This window comes from Charadrius vociferus, unplaced genomic scaffold (genome assembly GCF_000708025.1).
Source record: "Charadrius vociferus isolate BGI_N301 unplaced genomic scaffold, ASM70802v2 scaffold1608, whole genome shotgun sequence".
Classification (NCBI taxonomy): Eukaryota; Metazoa; Chordata; class Aves; order Charadriiformes; family Charadriidae; genus Charadrius; species Charadrius vociferus.
In genome coordinates this window covers 159,212-176,177 of record NW_009649572.1, presented here as the reverse complement: position 1 = coordinate 176,177, position 16,966 = coordinate 159,212, and the positions used below count along the sequence as shown (strand labels likewise).

General features: G+C 50.1%; 1 protein-coding gene across 1 annotated transcript in view; it reads right to left on the bottom strand.

Annotated features, from left to right (window-relative positions):
- PAX5 (paired box 5) overlaps positions 1-16,966 on the bottom strand; it is a gene marked incomplete at its 5' end in the record, with an annotated part of 206,804 nt that overhangs the window by 31,748 nt on the left and 158,090 nt on the right. The window lies entirely within an intron of this gene.

Below are 16,966 nucleotides of genomic sequence, written 5' to 3'. Positions count from 1 at the left end.
AAGGGTAAGTGTAGGGTACTGCATCTGGGGAGGAATAACCCCATGCATCAGTACAGGTTGGGGGCTGACCTCTTGGAGAGCAGCTCTGTGGAGAGGGACCTGGGAGTCCTGGTGGACAACAGGATGACCATGAGCCAGCAATGTGCCCTGGCGGCCAAGAAGGCGAATGGCATCCTGGGGTGCATCAAGAAGAGTGTGGCCAGCAGGTCGAGGGAGGTCATCCTCCCCCTCTACTCTGCCCTGGTGAGACCGCATCTGGAGTACTGTGTCCAGTTCTGGGCTCCCCAGTTCAAGAAAGACAGGGAACTGCTGGAGAGGGTCCAGCAAAGGGTAACGAAGATGATTAGGGGATTGGAACATCTCTCCTATGGAGAAAGGCTTAGGGACTTGGGTCTCTTTAGTCTAGAGAAAAGAAGATTGAGGGGGGATCTTATTAATACTTACAAATACTTAATGGGAGGATGCCAGGGGGATGGGAGTAGTCTTTTTTCAGTGGCGCCCAGTGATAGGACGAGGGGTAATGGGCATAAACTTGAACATAGGAAGTTCCATCTTAACATGAGAAGGAACTTCTTTACTTTGAGGGTAGTGGAGCACTGGAACAGGCTGCCCAGAGAGGTGGTGGAGTCTCCCACTCTGGAGACATTCAAAACCCGCCTGGACGCTGTCCTGTGTAACGTGCTGTAGGTGACCCTGCTCTGGCAGGAGGGGTGGGCTAGATGATCTCCAGAGGTCCCTTCCAACCCTAACAATTCTGTGAATTCTGTGAATTCTGTGAATTCTGTGGTGTTCAGGGAGCAGTGGTGTACCCCAGGGGTCAATAACAGGACCAATACCATTTAACATCTTTGTTAATAGCCTGGATGATGGGCCAGAGTCCATCCTCAGCAAGTTCACAGGTGATGCAAACATGGGAGGGATGGGCAATAGAGCAGGTGGGCGTGCTGCCTTTTAAAGGGATCTGGACAGGCTGGAGAACTGGGCAGAGAGGTGTCTCATGAAGTTCAACAACAGGAAATATGAAGCCCACCATCTGCAGAGGAGTAACCCCAACTAGGACAGGCTAGGTACTGATGGGTTGGAAAGCAGCTTTGCAGACCAGGAGCTGGGCAGAAGTTGAACATGAGCCAGCAGTGTGCCCTCCTGGCAGAGAAGGCTCACGGTCCTGGTGTATATTAGGAGACGTCACCAGCAGGTCAAGGGATGTGACCATGCCCTCTGCTCAGCACTGGTGAGACACATCTGGAGTGTCAGGTACAGCTCTGGGCTCCCCAGTACAAAAGACATGGACTTACTGGAGGAAGTCCAGTGTGGGGCCACTAAGATGATGAAGGCACTGGAGCGTATAGTCACGTGGGGAGAGGCTGAGAGAGCTGGGACTGTCCAGCCTGGGGAAAGGGAGGTTCGGGGCAGATTTTGTCAACATGTACAAATATCTGATGGGCAGGAGTAACGCAGCCAGAGCCAGGCTTTTCTCAGTGATGTCCAGTGAACAGATGAGAGGCAATGGGCAGAAGCTGAATGAAAAGAAATTTCATCTAAACATAAGAAAACCTTTAAACATAAGCTTTTTACTCTGAGTGTGGTCAAACACTGGAACAGGTTGCTCAGAGAGGTCGTGGATCCTCTGTCCTTGGAGATACTCAAAACCTGACTGGGCATGGTCCTGAGCAGCCTGCTGTAGGTGACCCTGCATTGATCCAAGGAGGCCGGACACGATGACCTCCAGAGGTCCCTGCCAACGTCAGCCACACTGCAATCCTGGGATCTTCCTGAGAAACAGCTGACAGAAGACCTAATTCCTGAAGCCTATGTCCTGCTGACGACAGTGCCACAAAATGGGAACTTCAGAAAAAAATCCTCGTGGATTTTTAATCCTGCACCAGAAATGGTCAGCACCGACAGGGTAAATCCTTCCTCATCTAGGGGAAGCCCTCTTCCCCGTACAGCTGGAATAGAAGAAATGACCTTTCCCTTGTAAAAACACTCAGAGCTACCAGGGAGGGTCACTATTGATCAACCATAGACCTCGGCTTACTAATTGCAGAGTCTTGTTCTGCACATGAATGTGTAGCAGATTCTTTCTTTTTTATTATCTCTGTGTAATTTAGAAATAGCTGAAGATCAGATGTGGACCAGTGCACATTATTATTGCCAATATGAGTTTAAATTGCTCTCCTTGAATTATTTGGCTTTACTTAGCTTCTTCATCCTTTCTTTAATTTTTTGCTGGTTTAGGGTCAGATGCTGCCATTCCCACACACGGTGAGCAGGTCGTCCTTACAAGAGCAGGTCCACTCTAGTCTGTGGAGCTCATTTAGTTTAAATGTTACAACAATTAGGCTGAAATGACAAAGTTTAAGGAAAGTCTTCTTTGCTTCACTGTGAAGATGCTTTACAAGCATGTGCTGGCCTTTACTCCAGGCGTTTTCACAACTTTTAAGAAAAAAACTCGTGCATAAATCAAATGCCAGAGGCAATGCACACTAGGAAGGGGTTGCACCTCGCCAGTCCTCAGCTGCCTAAAAACACAGTGCTCAGGCAAAGCCCGTTGCTCCTGAACTGGGATACCACTCTGTGGTGGGTGGCAAGAGGCCGTGCAAAGGCACTGTCCTTTCGATGCCATCCCTGACTCTGGCAGCCGCAAATGAGCCACAGACCTTCCTCTGCTCAGGGCAGCTGGCAACGCGGCAACCTGAAATGCGAGTTTTGCTGATGCCATCCACTGCACGCTGTTTCCCTGTGAGAAGGTGCCCAGAGGGGCACTTGCAGAGGACCTTTGTTGGGCGTGCGATGACTTATGGCAGAGCAGAGCCCTGCCACCAGGGCTGGTTGTGCTCCAGAGGAGTCCTTGTCCAGCAGAGACGCCAGACCCATGTGGATGTCCATCAGCACCAAAGGAGGAGAACTCTGTAATGGGGGGGCAGGACCGCAGGTCAAAGCCGTTAAGAAAAGGTGGGGCTCTGAACAGGACTCCCTCGGCCCTGCTGCTGTAGGTACCGGCCTCGCGTTTCCTTCCAAAGTGACTGAACCGGGACAGTGTCCCACGGGGGAGGTTTCTGCTTTTCTCCCTCTTTCTGCTGAGCTCTGCAGTGATTAGAAACCGAAGATCCGTCAGCAGCTGCCTGTGCCTGTTTGTGGTCGCCACTCCGTCACTGGGGCACTGCACCCGGTACTCGGGGCTTTGTGAAAGAAAATAAACTCACTGCGTTCTCTCAATTTGCCTTCTAGTTCTTGAAATGCTCTTTGCTGCCAGGGGGAAGAGTTTCTCCCTTAACCTCTAAGTGAAAACTGACATTTTCATTTTTCCTTGTTATTCTAGGACGTACAAGTTTAAAGGAAGCATTAACATACAAATTTGAGCAAAGCACTAAAAGCAATACCAGTATTGCTGATACCCTTTAAGCAGTGCATTTTCTGGTCCTTTTATTGCAAGAGCAGTGCATTTTCTGGTGCTTTGATTGCAAGAGCAAGCTGATGCTCCATAGGACACAGCGCCTTTGAGTGACTCTACAACTGCTGCCTCAGTGCCCTCCTCAGGTCTATCAGCTCCTACTTCTGGCTGTTATGGACGTCCTGCTTTGCCCTCAGAGGTGGCAGTGGGGCGCTCTCCTGAAGAGGGCCCCTCTATTTCGTGCCTCTGGAAGTGATGGGGGAGCTGGAAGCCCGGGCAGCGCCGCTGGACCTCGTGGCCACAGCCAGGCTGCCTCGGCTGCACCGGCCAGGACCAAACTGGGCGATGCTGGTGGACCAGAGAAGGGGATATTGCAGACATTACCAGAGCGAACGTGTAGCCATGTCTTGTTCATGACGAGAAGAGTATGTCTGGTTATTACCCAGCCTTCGCTAAGTGTACCAACTAATGGAGCGAGAGACATGAAAGATTTCCATAGCCCACCTGGAATGTAATTCAAACCTACCCTGAGGGAGGTCATGATAAGTAAGATGAATTTCTATCTTTCCTTTCCTTTACAATACCAACCTTTGGCTTCTAAAATGTTACTTAAACAGTAATAGTTTGATGGTAGCTGGGTGCCTCAATGAGCTTACTAACTCTCCGAGGGCTACAGATGAGTCGGGTCTTGCAGGTGCTGGTAGAGACATATACATATTTCTCAGTCCTTGTTTTTGAATAAAGCTCTGGGTTTAAACACTGTAGACAAGTGAAAGCGTTTTGTGAAGCTCTTTGTGATGGAAACTGAACTGTTCAGTTCTAATTACAATAAGGTCACATCATTGCTGCTTTTTTTTTTTAAAATCTCCGTTTTCCAACAAACGTTCTTCTAGCTTTCTGTGCCACACTCATTACTACCTGCAGAAAAAATGATGGGATGTCAGCCTGTAAGAAATTCCCTGGAAGCAAGGGCCAGATCAAAGATCTTCCATTTTTTCAGATTGAAGGATTGCTTCTGCGTCTGCAGATGCACAGGCCCTCACACCAGAGAGGATGTCACTCGAGGAAGGCGTGCGGGGTCAGACATCCCAAGCCAACAGCAGTACGTCTCAGCCTCTTTTCCCAATTCCTCTTGCTCCAGCTTTTCTCCAAATGTCTTATTCTTTTTTAACATCTCATTTTTCCTTTTGGGATCTGAAGTGTCACTTCCTCAAATCTCAAGTCAATGCTGGTTTTGCAGCATCCAGCCCCTGAGAGATGATGTGCTTTTCCCAGCAAAAATCTGCGGCCACTGTGTGTCCCAGGCCCGTCCTCATTGACTTTGAAGACTTGAGGTGAGACCCTGAGCCCGCAGAAGCTCAGACCAAATGGCACGAAGGACACCCGTGTTTTTTCTGTAACTCTCTGCTCTGATGCTCCAAGGCCAGAAGATGCTGGTTTTCCCACAGGGCGCCCTCTCCCAAGCCCGTCCCTCTCCCTGATGTTCAAGCACCCCTCTGTGCCCAGTGGGTTTCTCCCTCAGCAAGGCTGGGAGAGGAACTCCTGCAGGAGAGCACTAAATGCAGGCAGGCCCGGGGCCGTCTCCCAGCTCTGCACTTCACTTCAGCTTCCCCGCATCCGAATAAAGCTGAATTACGGGGCGTTTTACCGCTCTTGGTTTTGGAAACTGCCTCTGCCTTCATGGGAGGTAAATGTAATGTTTTCTTCCATCATGGACTGTGGCATTGTCCGAGGGTTGGGAGAGTCAACAAAATCTCAGATTTTGCAAATGTTTTGAAACAAAAGGTATTTTAAAGTGTTTTTTAAAGCCTTGCACAGTAAGGCTTTAATCTAATTGAGCAATTCTGAAAGAAATTTTGTTGCCAGCAAAAATGTAACCCTACATATTCACAAGCAAGAGATCTTTCCAAGTTACAAACAGCTCATTAATGTCCTTTTAATAGGCTTTGCGAGCACAACCTGAGCACCAGGAAGATACGCGTGTTCCCTAATAAGGCCCTTCCTGATGACAAATAAGAGCTGCGATCCTCTGTGTTTCAATTCCTGTGCCTTAATCGCTTCAGCTGCGCGAAGAGCTCTGTTAGCAGGACGGAGAAATCACGTCCAGTCAACAGATGTCAGTGTGTTCATTCCCACGGAGGCCGGCGCTGCCTCCGAGCCCGGCTGACCGTCCCGGACCGGACCGAGCGCGCAGCTCTCCGCTGCCGAGACGGCACTTACTCCTCTGCAGACACCGCCTCTGCCTTCGCCTGCGCCGCAGCGTGGAACGCTTGGGACACAAGTAATAAAGGACTGTTGAATAAGGGAATGACGCTTTTTCAGAGAGTGAGAGTTTTATTGCCAAAGTGAAAAATAATACTTTTTCTTTGATTGGACCATCTAAACAATATTTTTAGAGATATAATAGGAAACAAACTTTTTGCACCCTACCGAAAAAAAAAAAAAAAAAAAAAAAAAACTGCTGAAATAAATAGTTTTGAAATCTTGAAAGAAAATGCACATGAAAAATGGCATGAATTCACCAAAAACTGATGGACATAAAAGGTAACTTTTTTTCCCAAAGCGCAACTGTTTACAAGAAATACCAAATTAAGCTGTCTGTGAAATCTAGCAAATTATGCAAAGGTTTGAAAACACAATTCCCTCCAGAATTGCAGGACACGTCTCTGACAATGTCTCTGCACGTCTGGGTCAGTAGTTTTTAGAGGAATCTACTCATAGCGAAGTTTCAAGAGATTTTCAGGGAGTTTGGCCCTGGAGCCGTTCTAGCAGCAACATCCTCGTGAGCGCCGTGTGGCGTGGAGCCAGCGAGTCTCTCCCAGGGGCGGGCAGCAAACGAGAACGCACGCAGTTAACCGAATTCCCCTTTCCCTGCCATGCAACTAGTGGTGGTTGAATCATTTTTGGTAAAATGGTTCAACCTTTCAAAAACCTTCCACACACCTTGCCTGAGCCAGCCCTCCAGCTGGAGAGGTTTCACCCACTGACAAACCTGGGAAGCGGTGGGTTGCTGACAGCCATTAACTCCTGGAGACCCATGGATGCACCCACAGCCCATGGCTCCAGAGGCCAATGTCCCAGCCCTGTGCTTGTTCTTGAGACCGCCGGTTTCCCTGGCTGTCATCTCTCCTACCCCGAAAATGCTGTCGTGACCAGCGACTGCTCTAACTGGTGGTGGGTTTTTTTTTTTTCTCAGTTTTTCATCTTCAGAGTTTCTAAAGACATTAGCACTGTGCAGGGCTGACAAGATGAATTCCGACAAAAGATAATTGCATGGATCCTTTGTAGCCGAGCGCTTGCAGCGCCTCGACACTGTCAGTTCCCATTTCGTTCAAAGGTGTGTGTCAAAGCTGCCCGGCACACGTAGGGTGACCAGGAGTGCTCGGCCAAAGCTGTTCTGAGGATTGGAGTCCGTGTGTACAAGGGAGTTTTTTTTATGAAAGCGAGGTGGATGGGTGGAAATTCGGGGACCACAGTGCATCTCAAGCAAGTTAATGCCACATGTGAGGAACCGATGTGGACACGCCACAGCCAGAGCAGGAGCAGCGGCCGTGGCGAGGGGTAGTGGGAACCATCCCGTGTGACGCAGCCGCATCTCCCCCCGGGACGGGCATGAGGTCCACGGGGGAAGCTGGTGGCTCTGGCAGCTCCCCCATGGCTCTTGGTGGTCAGCACCACGGGGCTTGGCACGGGACCGGGCTCCACCACAGCACCACTCATCCTGCAGAGTTAAAAAACCACACACACACAAATCCCAAAGCCCCCAGAGAAATGTGGTGTGTCTGTTTCCAGACGGACGTGTGGGGACAATTTTCTGCTCCTTCAGGAGACTCCTTCTGAAGAGCCTGGCCAAGGTGGGAGGCTGGTGTCCAAGGCTTTGCTTCGCTGGTGTCCAAGGCTCTGCATTGCTCTCAAGACTTGTGGTGTCTCCCACAACAGAAGTTTCCCAGTTTTACCCAAGTAAATATTTTTAACAAAATCCATTGTCTGTAGCGTTCTCATAGATGCGAATGGTCAGGGACCCCTCCCTCCCCCGGCTTTAGGGTTATTTCTCAATGCTGCTAATCGATGGTTCTCCATCCAGGAACATGGACCTTGATTAACTCTTAGCTTTAATGAGAATGCGTTGCTGTACCATGTTTTTGTTTGCTTGCTCTGGCTGTTAGCCAATTGAAGTGGGTCATGATTTCTTCAGTACATTTTGTTGGAAAACACTTATTTCATCCAAACAAGGAGCTCTTAACATATGTGTTCATTTTGAGAAATTCAGAAATTTCTGCATGAGAAAATTCCAAAACAATTTTACAATTTTGGAATCTTCTTTTTAAAACATTCCAGAGCAGCAGTTTGAGATACTTTTTTGGGTGGGTGGGGTTGCCCATAGTTCCATTATTTTCATGCTTGCCATGTAAGCTCAAGAGATGTTGTGAAGTGATATCAGGAAATACAAAATAATGACATTCAAAAGGGCTTCAGTTCCCCCATGAAATGCCACAGTTGTGGAATGCCAATTTTCCTGAGCCAATGGCTCTGCAGAGCTCTTCTAGAAATACTCAATTTCACTCTGAGTCGGGAGGACGACAAGTTTCAAAACCCCAACGTTTCCCGTGTATCAGAAATTCCAGACTTTGCCCCACCACGCGGCTTGCTACGCTCCACCCGTCGGGGAGCCCGTTTGCAGTAACGATGCTGACCACCACCTTCACCACCACGGAGGAGCTGGCCAGGGGCTGCTCGAGAAAACATTTCTCCCATTTCAAAGAAAAATGTCACTTTACCATTTAAATTTCCACATTTTCTTATGTTGTTTCAAGATTTCCTCTTCTAAAGAGCTGGTCTCTTGCGGCCACTTGCTGCTGCTCTGAGCCCCAGTTCAAGGTACCCAGCTGATTCCCAGCCCTCCAACAAGAAATCCTGGGCCTGCAGCAGGATGCCTCATGTTTTTTTGGGGCTGTTTGCTTCAAACAATGTTGCTCTCCACGAGATGCTTCACTGCGTCTCTGTTATCACAACTCCAGTGTACTACACAGAAACATGTGTCATACAATGCCAATCCAGGAGGAAATCCTGTAACTGTAAGTACTAAATTTAATATTTCATATAAGGATGCAGCCAGGTTTTATCTTTTTCAAAATGCAGTTACAATTTATGATGCGAGACCAGGTGAAGAGCAGATGAAACCTTTGGACATCCAGAAAAAAAAGTTAAGTGCATGAAAACTTCTAACTCTGAGACAGGGAGTTTTTCATTTAGTTTGGTGACCACTTCTCTCCGCCATGTAATGAAGACTAAAGCAGCGAGGGGCTGGGAAGGGAAACAAGTATTGGTTTGGCTTCTGCCTTGCATACCTCCAAAAATAAGGCCAAATTGATTGTGCGTGATAGGCCGGCTGCATGGACTTTGCCTGCGCTGGGAAACCCCCCTGAGGAGTGACCCCAGAGCCGACAGTGCTGCACAGCGTGCAGGAGCGTGAGCTCCCTGGACCAGCCCCGTCCCCAAACCGAGAGAAGCTGTGGCGTTGAAACGCCCACATCGAGGACAGCGGGGACGGTAACTGAGTGACTCAGAGACACAGACCCCGTAGCTCATAACCTGGCTGCAGGCTGCTGTGCTTTCAGCCGGGTTAACAGCCCTGAGATGCACCGAGGTGATGATGCTCGCAGCCAAAGCCCGGCTCTGCCCTCCTGCGCAGGGTTGCAGGCTGGGACCTGCAAATCTGCCGGTCCCTGGATCTGCCCCTCTCGCAGTCCTGGCAGAAAGCACCCCTCTCCAGTGGGGACCCCTCTCCGGTGGGCATCCTTCCTCCGTGGGCATCCTTCTCTGGTGGGTACCCCGTCCTCTGGTGGGCATCTGGCGCCCACAGGCAGGGCCAGGGTCTGCATCCCCGAGGACAGGGATGCCTGGGCACGGGCAGAGCCCAGCCGCGGCAGGACACGGGGCTGCAGCAGCGTGGGGCCGAGCGGGGCAGGACCGTCGATGAGACCCGGCCCAGAGCGAGCAGCAGAGCGCAGGAGTGGGGCAGATGCTTGTGCACGGTGGAGAAAAAAACAGAGAGAAGGGGAGAAAAAAAAAAAAAGGAGACAGCTTTCAATCAGCTGAGCGAACGGTTGTGCATCCCTCTAGGAGGCTGAAACGAAACGTGTCGGTACAACTCTCTTGTGCTTTCCGCTGGAAGCCCAAGAGGGTGTCCGCAGCGCAGCCGGTAACTGCGACCTGCCGGGCACGTGGAGTGGAAAAGCAAAATCTGTCTGAGCTCGACCTGCAGCCTTGTGTTCATGCTGCGTAACCTCCCTTCTCCCCAGACCTGCGCTGTTGTCCTACTCCCGACCGGTGTCGGGGAAGGCACAGGAGCGAGGAGAGATGCTGCTGCCGGTCGGGAGGCGCACAGTGCCTGCCCTGCCACCGGGACGAGGGCTGTCTGGCTCCCAGGGCTCTGCCTTCCCGAAAAAATGCCGGCTGCTTGGTGACGGGAGCATCGACACCCACGGCAGGCACCGCGGCTCGTTTGGTTCACGGACACCCCGGGACTGATGTGTAGTTGCTGGTTTCTTGCTTCAGTAAAATTTGGAAAAACAGGTAGAAGGAACACAGCTCTTTGCTTTCCTCCGCTATCATATTTAGTCAATTCATTAACTTTACTCTCTCCCTTGCCTACCTCCAGTTAGCCGTTAATTTCAGGTGCTAAAAATGTAATTTAGTAACTGCACGAGACCAAGAGGGAGAATATAATTCACTTCTCTGCCTCTTAGGGGACCTGTACATAAAGTAAATGAACCCAGACTCGCAGTTATATAAAAGTTGGTTTTAGTAGGGGGAAAAAAATCAGTATAAGCAGACAACTGGCAAACTCAACTATCAAAAATTACGAGCCCTAATGGCCTCAGTCAAAGACACTCTATCTCCAGTTGAAAGGGCTAGGAATTTGTCAACCAGGGGTAATTAGAACTTGATGAAGTGCTGCGATGCCACAGCATAATACAGGCAACGATGTGGGCTTGATATAAAGCCCCTTCCCTTCCCCCCTACATCCCTTCTGCATCCTCAGATGTGAGCAGCGGCTTGGCCACAGGCAAGCGAAAGGAACGTTTAAGAGCTGACAGAAACACGCCTGATGATAACTCCAGGTTTAACCCAAAAAGAAGGAAAATCTATGGATGCCCATTCAAGCTGAAACCCTAAGAAATCATTAGTAAGCCAAGTTCAATGATGATGACAAAAGAAATTTAGGGACGAGAGGGAATTATTGGCATTTGCTTAAATTTGCCAGCTTCAACAGCACAGGAAAAAGACCTGTGCCGGAGAGGTTGCAAAGGAAAATGCGATGCGGGGGCAGCCGCCGCGGAGGGCTGGCGAGTTGGAATGGCAAACGGGGACGGACCCTCCGCCTGCTCCGGCTGTGCTGGGTTTGCCCGGTCACTGGCAGCTCCTGGCCAGGGCCACGGCAAAACCTCCCTCCATCCTCCAGCTCACGTGCACGCGAGGGAGTAGCCACCCCCTAAGGTGTCTCGCACCCGGGGTGTCCGGAGGCTTCCAAGTCCCTCCTCACCATCAGACCCGCAGTGGGACCAAGGCGACACAGCTGAGGCGCGTTACGCATCTCCTGACACAAGATGTGACCCTGTCTGTCAGCCCAAATCTTCACCGTCCTTCCTCCGAGCAGTGTGGGTGCCGTCATGCTTCTGCCTTGTCGCTGGGTTGGGTGATCTGCGTTATTCCCTTTGCTGAAAATTTAAAACAGAATAATCAAGGTGATACACTGAATTTCAGCCCAGGTGTGGTTCACGCGCGGCCGTTTCCTTCCCTCTGCAGCACTTTTAATGGCCCTACGTGTGGATTGGCTTCCCCAGCAAAGCAGGGAAACTCTGGATCCCAAATAGCTGTGAAATGCCAGGCTTTGCCTTTATATTGAAGTGGATTTCCCAGAACCTATGGGATAGTCTGCAAAACCAGTTCTCCATCTGGGAGAGACTAAGCAAAGAGAAAGACTTCTGCCTGATTTTAGCCTTTCTGTTTCAGTTTCAGTTTTAAATTTCTGAATACCCTTTATTGGCCCCATATCAAATAACAGAAAAAAGTTACCTCAAAAAGGCGAATTTATTTCTGCCTTATAGATAAAGTATTCTCCAGTTCTTCCTGCAAAAAACAAACACATTTTTTTCATTAAGCATTTTAATATTTACAAAAAAATTGTTACATTATTGTGATTATTTTTACTTGATCTGTAGTGTTGCATCTCTAATTTGTTTGAGCTAAAGTTAGTCCGTTTTAGAGCTAAGATTTTTTCACTAACCCAGAAAATCGGTTCTAGTGTTGGAAGCCCCTTTGTTGACCGTTACCAGAGGGTATTGGGTCGGACGGACCGCTGGCGGTAACCAGTCTGTCCCTCTCTTCCTCCTTTGATATCTTTTCAAGTGTTGTCATCCTGCATTTTCTGTGTTTCTCCGGGGACGGCGTGCGGAGGCGCCGGCGGGGCGGTTGGGACCGTGCAGTGGCAGAGCAGCGATGGGCAGACGCAAACGGCGGTCCAGCCGGCAGGCTCTGCGGGGACGTGAGGAGGCCACAGCTCCCCTTCACCCTCCCCGCGGTTACACATCGCTCCTTCCTCCTGAGTTCGGACATTTCTTTTGGTCCCGACCAGGATTATGAATTTCAGAGGGCATCTTACCTCCTAACGACACGTGCAGGGTAAGGATGGCAGGGAAATGCTTTTCAATCTGTTTACTTATTTATTTATTTTCCTTTTTCCTTTTCTGTGAGGGCCATCGACCATTCAATCAAAGCGCCTGTTCGGGAAGGGTCTCCTGCTGACGCTCCTCCTCTCCTCCCCCGCCCCCAGGGACAGGCAAGGCACTAAAAATGATGGATTGTCCTCCCGCTCAGACATCAGCCGAGATGTTTACAGTGCGGTGTAAAGCCTCTTACTGGGGGAAAGCTCGTCCGCCCCACAAGAGAGATGGGTGCTGCAGGGGTGTGCAGGGGGACAGGAGCCGGGGGGGCAGGGTGCTGCCGGGTGGATGGGACCTGGCCTTGCTGGGGCCAGCAGGAGAGTGGATGTTGGGACTTTGGGGTGAGGACACATCTTCTGGGGCAATAATAGAAAGTGTTGGACCTCTTCATCCTGTGGGGTGGGTTCACCTGCGGAGGTGTGTACGTACACATACATACACCACCAGACACACCATCTTATCACCTAACTTCTCTGCTGCTTCTCCTTACTGCTTTACAATGGCAAAGAAAGCCTTCTACTCACGCCTCCCCGCTAATTGTCTTATTTCTACACTAGCTGGGATTTGAACAAATGTGTTGGGTTTGTTCCCCCTTGATCTGCAGAGTAACTGCTTGCCCTTTTTTCCTGTGATTTTGAACCATCTCCCTTGCTTACTTCAGAGATGGAGCTGGACCAGGCTTAAGAAACCTAAAAGGCATTGAAATAGTTCATTTACTTTATTTCCATACTTTGATCTCCACCAAGACTTGACCAGTGTCCCCTAACCTGCAGGCCCTGTGCAGAAAGAGACGTTGTCCTGGTCTTCATCAGCTGACCACCACCCACCTCCCTCAGCCGCTTGTTGGTCTATGCACTCCTGTCCTCTCATCAGATTTAAATGTATGCATGGTGCTTCCCTCCTTCCATTGGCAAGCCATGAAGGGGACCATCTTGGTCCTACTTGTCGTCTCATGAGGGCTGGACTTACAGAGCTGCAGTCCGTAATGTGGGGACCAGTCCTTTGCAGAGCTCTGTGCCACAGAACAACCACACTGAAAAGCAAGTGTGTACATGCAGAGCTTCTTCAGTTCAGACGTTGACATTGCTCAACAGACTTCATTCAATGGGATGTCAAATAGTCCTGCCATAGGACACAAATGGGTTCATCCACTTTGCACAGGGCTTACCTGACAGAAGCCGTGGGGTGGTGTTTTTATCTGGGCCCCAGTTCCACTGGGAAACAATAACTTGTGGGTCCGAAGTTCCCCAGGGACATGGGGAACCACCTCGCCTAACTGCACATTTTCCATGAAAATTGGGCTACAAGCTTAAACCTCTTTCTTTTCTTTGGTATTTACCATACCAAGAAGGATGGTAAATCAGTGCCTGGAGGAGGGGTCGTCTTGGGCCAACGGGACACCCCATGAGAAGGTGTGTGCTGGGGTCTGGGATCCCAGCCGGAGACTTACCAGCAATGTCGTCTGTTCCTCTCTAAACCCATAGCAGAAGTAGGAATGGTGCGTCGGAAACCTCCAAAGGCTCCACAGCCAGACCTTAACGATTCTGCCCTTATTAATAAGGATTAATATGGTATTGCCTGCAACCAAATTTGTTTGCTTGGCTTCTACTAGAGTTGGAGGAAGCTGAGCCCTGCCTTTCTTGAAGGTCTGTGTTTCTTGTTGGAAAATCTTCTTCTGGTTGGCAGAGAACTTCCCCCACAGTAATAAATAAAAAGAAGTTCATAATTCATTTTAATAAAACAATTCTTCTTTTTAATTAAGATACGCATTAGACACATTTGCTAGCAGTTCCTCTATGCCTATCTGAGAACATCTTGCCATGAGAGACTCCTATCAGAACTGACTTTGAAACTAATAATGTGGTCTTTGTCACTTAACTCAAAAGTCCCCGTTGGCTTTAGCACAGTGAAGCATTAAGGAAATGAAATATTTTTAAAAAATGCATACCCTGAAGTTTGATTTGTTGAAAGCATTTCTTGAACTGACAAGCTACATGCCGTGTCTACGAAACCCACTGGGAACTTTCAAAACTTGAGCAGCAGTTTCTAATCACTGACTATCATTAGCATTTTAGTGAATAGATTTTTGATAAGAAAAATCTTTGCCCTGTGAAAAAAAAAATAAATCCTGACATTTTAGTGCAAACAGAGCTTCTCTTTTAATTATTCCTTTAGCTATCCTTCGGGCGCTGGGTGCCGCGTTGAGTGCTGAATGATCCCCAGCAAGGGAGTACAGTGCTGTGGCAACAAATGCTGCCGCTACGCCGAAACGTAGTACAGTCGCTTATATATTACTACACTGTGGGATATGTCTTCTGCCACGCACAGCGGCGAGGCAGAGGGTGGGTTCCCAGTGTGGACAACACACCTGGAGTTCAGAGGTGTGTTGTCAGAGGTGGACTTCAGAGCAGCTGAGCTGTGCCGACACTGTTGCGCTGCCACCGGTTAATGACGGCTGCTGCATCGGTAGACCAGAGCAGAGCAAATGGGACCTCTAATTAAGGGCACTAGTGGGAAGTAGACACCAGGGCAACTTCTGCAGGGGAAGCTTTGGCCATTTCAAGCTGGAGAGCCGCATAACTAGACTATAGGAGACACGATGAGGAAATGCAGAGGAATTTCTCTGCAGAACCCCTAAAGAATGGAGAAGTCTCAGTAACGCAGCAGTGGAAAGAATGATGAGTTGGTACTATTTCTCTAGGCTTTCAACTGGTATTTGACAACCTCTCTCACAAAACCTTCAGAAAATTGGCCATGAAGTTCACAGGAGATGAGCTATTACAAGTTACAGGCAGAAAGCCAGGGAAGACAAGGGAAGACAAGGGAAGACAAGGGAAGACAAGGGAAGACAAGGGAAGGGAAGACAAGGGAAGGGAAGGGAAGACAAGGGAAGGGAAGGGAAGACAAGGGAAGACAAGGGAAGACAAGGGAAGACAAGGGAAGGGAAGACAAGGGAAGGGAAGGGAAGACAAGGGAAGGGAAGGGAAGACAAGGGAAGACAAGGGAAGACAAGGGAAGACAAGGGAAGACAAGGGAAGACAAGGGAAGACAAGGGAAGACAAGGGAAGACAAGGGAAGACAAGGGAAGACAAGGGAAGACAAGGGAAGACAAGGGAAGACAAGGGAAGACAAGGGAAGACAAGGGAAGACAAGGGAAGACAAGGGAAGACAAGGGAAGACAAGGGAAGACAAGGGAAGACAAGGGAAGACAAGGGAAGACAAGACAAGGGAAGACAAGACAAGGGAAGACAAGACAAGGGAAGACAAGACAAGGGAAGACAAGACAAGGGAAGACAAGACAAGGGAAGACAAGACAAGGGAAGACAAGACAAGGGAAGGGAAGACAAGGGAAGGGAAGACAAGGGAAGACAAGGGAAGACAAGGGAAGACAAGGGAAGACAAGGGAAGACAAGGGAAGACAAGGGAAGACAAGGGAAGACAAGGGAAGACAAGGAAGGGAAGGGAAGGGAAGGGAAGGGAAGGGAAGGGAAGGGAAGGGAAGGGAAGGGAAGGGAAGGGAAGGGAAGGGAAGGGAAAGCTTCACACACACCCCATGGCTGGCTGATGGTCCCTGCTTGTGTCTGCAGGACCAGTGAGACCTGGCAGAGCAGAGCAAAAATCCCAGTGCTACGGAGGTCCTCTCTGGATGGGGGAAACTGCCAAATCAAGCAGAGCCAGGACAGAACTGAGGACTGAGCCGTGGTCCTCCACATGGCTGAACAGTCACTGTGCCCCTACCACAGCCCCTGCAGCCCCGACGGCTCGCGGACCAGTACCAGCAGTTAGCACGGGTGACACCACAGCCCAAGCGGGCTGCCCGTCCCTCTCCAGCACCACCCCGTGTATCTCACCCTGTATGAACATCATGAACTGCAACACATTTTCCCAGCTTCTTGCTAGGAAAACATCACTTCACTGGGGGGGAAGAGCTCTTGCACTACTTCAGGTGCTTTAGCTGAACATAATGTCATGTCTCCCCCCAGAAAAAGAACTGCTCTGTTATTTTTAGAAATTATTATAAGAGTGGTGCCAAAGGAGAGATGGGGCAAGCGTTCTCTGATGCAAATGCAGCTGTGCTGCATAACTGTTTTCATCAGTCTGGTGCTTCAGCAAGAACTCACACCATAGCAGGGGCTGGGAGAAGTGGCAGCTTCACCAAAAGCGACACCAGGTTTTCCTTGAGCTACACCTGGCAACGTCTGTGGGGAGAGCAGGACGAAGGGAAGAGCCATAGCTCCAGAGAAGGCACCAAGAAGACCATCAGGGACGCCTGTTCCCTCCCAGCACATGCCTGAGCCTGGCCGGGTGGTTAGAGCTGTCTCAGGCAGCCTTTTTCCCCAAACATTTGTGCCTCAGGGCATCAGCTCACAGAATGAGAGAGGAGAGATCAGCCCCGACGGGCTGGGTTTTATGGGCGTCCACTATGAGGTTTCTGATTCTTCTGCAGTTCTGAGGAGGCCAACCACAGTGTTGTGGTCTCGGTTGGGATGGGGTTGACCTTCTGGCTAGCAGCCGGTGCAGTGGGGTGGGAACGGTGGTGGCAGCGCACTGCGGTTGTGGTTGTGGCCGGGCAGTCGAGGGCTGTTCCGCTCCTCACACCCCCCGGCAGCGAGCAGGCTGGGGGCACGAGGAGTCGGGAGGGGACCCCACTGACCACAGGGGTATTCCGCGCCATACGACATCCTGCTCGGCGTACAAAGCTGGGGGAAGAAGGAGGACGCTCGGACTCTCGGCGTTCATCTTCCCAAGTCACCGCTGGGCGTGACGGAGCCCTGCTTTCCCGGGGATGGCTGAACACCTGCCCACCCACGGGAAGCAGGGAAGGAGCTCCTTGTTCTGCTTTGCT